The sequence below is a fragment of the Otolemur garnettii genome, unplaced genomic scaffold (genome assembly GCF_000181295.1).
Source record: "Otolemur garnettii isolate 467f Iridium unplaced genomic scaffold, OtoGar3 scaffold00048, whole genome shotgun sequence".
In the NCBI taxonomy this organism is placed as follows: domain Eukaryota; kingdom Metazoa; phylum Chordata; class Mammalia; order Primates; family Galagidae; genus Otolemur; species Otolemur garnettii.
Window position 1 is genome coordinate 4,785,581 of NW_003852443.1, and position 6,679 is coordinate 4,792,259.

Here is a 6,679-nt window from a genome sequence, read left to right on the forward strand (position 1 = left end):
CTTCCAAATTAGAAAAAGTCTTGAAAACTAAAAGAACATTTGGTGTGAGGCCAGAGCTGCCAGTCTTACTAAAAAAGGATGCCACTTGGCCTGCTCCTAGGATCCCTTATCTTTCTGTTATTTGGTGAAACACTTCGACAAACTGATTCCCTCAAATCACTGGGGCACCTTCTATATGGAAACGAACATAGTTGCCTGGCTTTATGACTGCTTGATCATTGGGAAGAAATGTGAGGTTTCTAAAGCCAAGCCAGTGGTGCATTTAGGTGGAGCCCAATTTCCTACCCAGGAAACGACAAAGAAGAATCAGGTTAAATGACTGCAGTGTGAGTATGCTGACATTTTATAGAATTCCGACATCCTGCGATGATCAATAACTCCAGGGGAAAATAGTTTTACAGTGTGTAAGACTGATTCATGGCGAATGATTTACCACAGATGCTTGATTCAGCCTCCATGTTTGGAGTTGTAAGATGAGTAAACAGATGCTCACCACCCTTAATTTCAAGACAATATAGTGCCCTGCAATTAAGCACAGTTCTATGCGAATATGTGAAATATTTTTACAGAGAAAACTGAAAACAATCATTTATGGTGAAAAATAGAAGTAAAAGTATCTGTGAATTTCTTACTATACTAAAACTTGAATTTTTGATAGAATATAAATATCCTAGTCAATTAAAGCCAAAAGGAAAGGGGAAAATCTAATGCTGTATTTGAAAGACCGACGCATGCCAGCATCATTACAAAATAATACAAAGCTTACAAACAAAAAGAATGTCATGTGGATATAATAAAAAGGAGTTAAAGAGGATACTATTTTAGAGACGTTCTAACAATGAAGATATGGGTGGAAAAAGGGGTAACAATTAGGCTATAAATGATCGAGGTAATGTTTGACCAATAATTTATTGTAGAGTTCAAAATATTGCTAGAAGAATCGGAATGTTCCTAACGTAAAGAAAAGATCAATGTTTGAGGTGATGGATATCCCAGTTACCCTTATTAGATCATTACACAAAATGTGCATGCCTCAAAAAAATACACAAACCTTGAAAATATGTACAAATATTATATATCAAAAAACAGTGTCATCAATTAGGAATTCTTGCAGTGAAGTTCAACAGATAAGTAATGAAAGACATGGTAATTTAATTAAAATAGGTCTCCTGACCTGCAGAAAATAAAGAGAGACATGGGATGAGAAAGGATGACTTCCTTCCAAAGGAATCCTCCATGACTGAGAGAGATCAGGTGGAAAGGGCAGAGGTGTGGGCAAGGTTCAAGAGAAAGATAAAAAAGGTGGCTGAGGAATGAATGAGATTATATAAATTAAGCTCTGCAATTTTCTTCTTTCTTACTCTCTGAAATTGGGGAAAGGGATTACATGTTTAACAATTTCTTCATATTAAGAGAAAGATTCAGACCAGGCAGACTGGAATAGAGCTTCCAGAAAAGAGATGTTCCTTAAAATTCCTGCGGAGATTCCATTCAACAAAAGCCTACATAGTAAAAGTTTTGAACTAGTGATAGGGAAATCTACAGACATTTCTACTTGACCTTGGAGGTGATTACCCTGTATTTTGATCAGAAAAATAGCATTAATGAGTCTCAGACTTGGTTCAAAGACAAACTGATTGGAGGAAGGAGTAAGTTCTAAAAAAAAAAATTGCCTGCCCAGTCCCATTTTGAGATACGTTTTCTTTATATTATATAACTTTTAGATTTTAGATTGATGTAAAGGTACAAATAAAAACAGCAAAACTCCCTGATCCAGTGTGACCCTGTGGAGTCCAAAAAGTGTGAACAAATAGAAATTGGTTTTCTTAAAATATGTGCCACTAAATGCTGTTCTCTGGGTTTTTATTTTTTTAATTATTTATATATATATATGTGTGTGTGCGTGTGTGTGTGTATAGGATGGACATAAAGTTCGTGTGAAAATTTATGATGTTAAACTACTTTAAATTGCATGCAAACTTTATGTCCACCCTGTATATTAGGATTTCTGTATTAAATAAAAGCAAACAAGTTTTGTTATTGTCAGGGTACATGGTCTTAGGTGGTCCCCGAGCATACATATACATCCTTCCTAGGATTAAAAGATCCTGATAACTCTTTTCCTGGGACGTTTCTTGTGATTGTGCTTGCACTGAGCAATCTTTAAACAGTCAATTAGTTTTGTTTGGTTTTTTGACAGAGTCTCACTTTGTCCCCCTGTGTAGAGTGCTGTGGCATCATAGCTCATAGCAACCTCAAACTCTTGGGTTCAAGTGGTCCTCTTGCTTCAGCCTCCTGAGTAGCTGGGACTACAGGTGCCTGCCACAATGCCTGGCTAGTTTTTAGAGATGGGGTCTCACTCTTGCTCAGGCTGGTCTTGAAACTGTGAGCTCAGGCAATCTATCAGCCTCAGCCTCCCAGAGTGCTAGGATTACAGGCAGGAGCCATAGCACCCAGCCCCAACAGGCAATCTTAAGGGATGGGGATAATTCTTGCTCTGAGATAAGAACAGGCTTGCTAGGAAAAAAATGTTGGATTTTCCCCAGCTCTAAGTTGAATTCTCTGACTGCAGTACAAACCTATTGTATATGCAGCACTCATTGGGTCCCCTCTCCTGGTCCTCACGTCTAGCGAGGCAAGTGGAACCAAGGCAATCATGATGTTCATGCTACTTGCTGTGCTGTAACACTGTTCCTTGTCACCACCTCACCAGCATCCACGACAAGGTGATAGGAAATTTTGTTAGCTTGGAAGTGAGGTAATATCCCTGCCCCTGACAATTACTACAGAATTTGTTAGGACCTTTACTCTGTTAAAATCACTGTCATCCTCCAAAAGGCTGGCATAGTACAAACCATATCCCAAATTTATTTAATCATGCAAATTCATTCTTCTATATAACAATTAAAAGAATTAAGATTTTGCAATATATACCTTGGGAACCCTACTCTAAGAACACTACTGCAGGTCTGGGTAGAACATGTACAGAATTCAGAAAGACCAGCTTTTCCAAATACCTCTTTCTAGGACCTGCTATGCCTTCCACAATTCCCACCATTTGAATGATTCCTTTGGTAAGTGCTGTATTTCCAGAAGGTCCCTATTAAAATGCAAATATGTTACCTGGAGCTATAGTACAGGAATATATTAATTCCTTAACATAGATTGCAAAAGAGATCCAGAGAGAGAGAAAGTTTAGCCTGACAGAATGTTGAAGGTGGGCTTTGGCGTAGGAAAGGTCTGGGATTAAATTTGTGTCTGTGTAGAAAAGGCAAAATAGAAGCACAGCAGAAATGGGTCCTCTTTTTTCTTCCATCTCTTCCCCAAATATAGTACTTTGGGTCAAGATTTATATTTAAAATGAGTTGTAAAATGCTAACCGTGCCCCCTTTTATCTCTCTTCATTAATTTTCTGTTTGTAGTGGAATGTAAATTTGTCATTCACACCCAGTGAGTAGGTACACATTTGAGTATTAAGTTGGGTCTTGTTTCTGTTTCTGTTTTTTAGGAAGCTTGAGTCAGCATCATTTTTGTGAGCAGAGGGAGGAAATGACAGGCTGTGAAGAAGATACTTTCAAAACAAACTTTCTTGAGAACCCTTCAGAAAGTAACAAAATAGGACAATTAGGGTGTTGAACTTTAGCCTTTTATATTTTCTGGTTCTGCCTAATACTAGCCTTATTGGTCTGGTGTTTTTAATTTACATTTGTTTTGTTTTATTGATTTTTTATTTTTTTAAAGCAGGAAACTAGAAGACTTCCAGTATGTATGGTTCGACAATTCTTTAAATTATGACTATTTCTGCCTGAAAACAATGCATATTTTAATGTTCTTACTTGAATCACAACTTTCAAGAAGCTGTTTATCACATTCACTTAACTTGAACATGATTTTGCTAAGTTCTTATCACCATTTGGGAAAAGTTATTCAGAGAGAACACACGAAGAAGTTTTGTATTTGCTTTCTTTAAAAGGGAAAAAAAGTTATGTGTATTCAGCATTCTGAGCATTGTGCTACAAGGAACTGAGTGAGACTTTCCACAGAAAAAGAAATCATTCTCTGAGGTGTTTACCGTGCATTCTACACACAGCAGAGCCAGGACCACCACCATGTTACCCTACAATGGCGTGTCAAACATCACCACTCCAGATGGGCTACTTTGAAATATGTTAAGATGTTTCAGAATAGCTGCGTCAATTTCTTGGTGTTTTTCAGCCAAATCTAACACAATGTATTCTCTTTCAAAGAACGTATTTCTAGATCAACCAACTTTCAGTTCTTCTTTCATGTTCCAGGTCATTTGCCTCCAAAAGCAAGAAAGCTTGACCCTGGGGATAGATGGTGCATCCAAAGGTAGGTCATTCGATTAGGATGTATCCTAACTCATCAGGGTGCACCAGCCAACCCTGAACGTAAGCCTCCTTTGGATTCTTACCTGGTAAAACTCAAACTCAATGAGAAGTAAATATGACTGCCGATACTATCAGGTGATCAAAAACAAAATTCTCAAGCAGACTGTAGAAAATAAGATTTCCTCAGGGCGTTTTCCTCTCTATTTATATACGAAGTGCTCCTTTGACTCCATATACTTCATATAGCAACGTACTAGTTATTTCAGGAATGTAACAGCATTTTCTGGGATAGGAATATCATATAAAATATTTAAGATCATTAATGTATTGTCACTGAAGCTGAGATAAGCCACCTATTGACAAATTATCATAAAAATATGAGTACTTTTATTTTTCCAAAGTCTCAAAAGAATTTTCATTGAGAATCGTCCTTCCACTGAAACAAATGGAGAAAAATAGTTTAGCACCGGATAGAGATTTTTGCTGCTTTGCTGCCTTTTTCTCTCAAGAATTATTTTTAAGATTCCTAATACACCAGAATCAAATGCATTTTTAATATTCTCAGAACTATGAGTTAATAGTGAAAGTGTTGGCACTGCTCTTCCAATGCCACTATAGTTGTGGTTCCGTATATAATATAATGTTCCTTATGGGAAGGGCAAGCTAGCTCTTCTAACAGCCCCTCCAGCTAGTGCCCAAGGCTACTCTAATTCTCCTATATCACTGCAAACACTTTGTTTAGCTCAGAAAACTCTCTCATCAGATTCTTTCTCCTATCCTCTTCCGCTTCTTACCTTGCTTTGGGGATCCCATCATTTTTAGCATATAGCCTTCCTGGCTTTGATTATGCTCCTTCTCAGATGCTGTTGATGCCTCATCCATGGCCTCTTGGACCTGCCCATGATGGTGCATGCGAGGCAGACTTTCAACTGCGAGCACCTGCTTCTCGTTGTGGAGCCTGTTCTGCCCACGTGGAAAGGAGCAGCCTTCAGCAATAATTGACAGAAATTAGGCTGTATATACCCCAGCTCTCTCCCACTTGGTACGTTAACTCCAAGGCATGTGTGCCCTAATGGCTCCATGATTTCTGCAGCAGTATTAAGTTCCAGTTACTCAGCAGTAATTGCCCGAGTATAAGGATAACACGTCCTTTATTAACTTCCTTCATTTCCCTTTATCACTTCTCCAACCCCCTACCTATGTAGGGAGATAACTTCCCAAATAACTACCTGAATTTTTGTCTCGGGGTCTAATTTTAGGGAACCCAAACTCAGACACTGCCACTGGATTTCCTTCTTACATGCTTTCAGCTTACATTTAAGTGATATCATATTCTGTATTTAAGTTAGGCAGCCAGGTAACTTCCCAGCTCCACGTATCTTGAGGTGAGGCTGGTAAGTACATGCGTATTTGTACTTAGAGGGCATGATTTCCTATGCAGTGTATTTTTCTTTCATTGTATCTTGAGCTCTTTACACAAATCAATACTAAATGTGCAAAGGATTCCCAGATCTGTGTCTCCACTCCAGTGCTCTCCCTTAGATGTTGAACGTAAATATCAAATGATCATGCCCTCAATCTTAGCATAAACAATCTGTAACCTCTATTCTCAGGCTTCCCTACACCATTCACCCAGTCACTTACGTCAGAAACTAGAGAAAACTCTTGACAACTCTCATTCTACCCAATATTTAATAGGCATGTGTCTAGCTAAAAGTTAAAGACAGATCAATTTATAGTAGTTTAAATGATATTTTCTTTTTCTAACATCACAGTTTCAAGGTAGGTGGCTTTGGTGTGAATTCAAAAACCTAAGAATGTCCAGCAATAGTTCCACAATTCACGTGGTGTTTTCTGATGGGATGGAGTCAGAACTGCATCACTTTCCCATCCAAGGAAAACAAGAAGGCGGCGGCAGCCTCAGCCGTATGAGTGTCTTTTAACAGGAAACACAGCTTTCCCTGAAGAACCTCCCAGCAAACTTTTCTCTGTAACTCATTTGTCAGAATAAGCCAGATGACCACCCCAGCTACAAGGAAGATTTAGAGTGTTATGACTAGATCATTCCAAATAAGATCCCTTGGCTCAAGATAGGCCCATTGGCACCTCAAAAAAAAAAAAAAAAAAAAAGGGTTTCTTTAGAAAAAAAAAAAAGTGAAAATAAATATTGATTATGTAACTTGTAGCATCTGTAACAAACCTCATCCTTCTTCCAACCAAGTTTCAAGTTGGGTCTCTTCAGTCCCTTAAATATCTCTAGAGTGTATTTATTTCTTTACCAGTTCCCCCACTGCAGTGTAAATGGCTATCATCTGTGCTCAGGACTG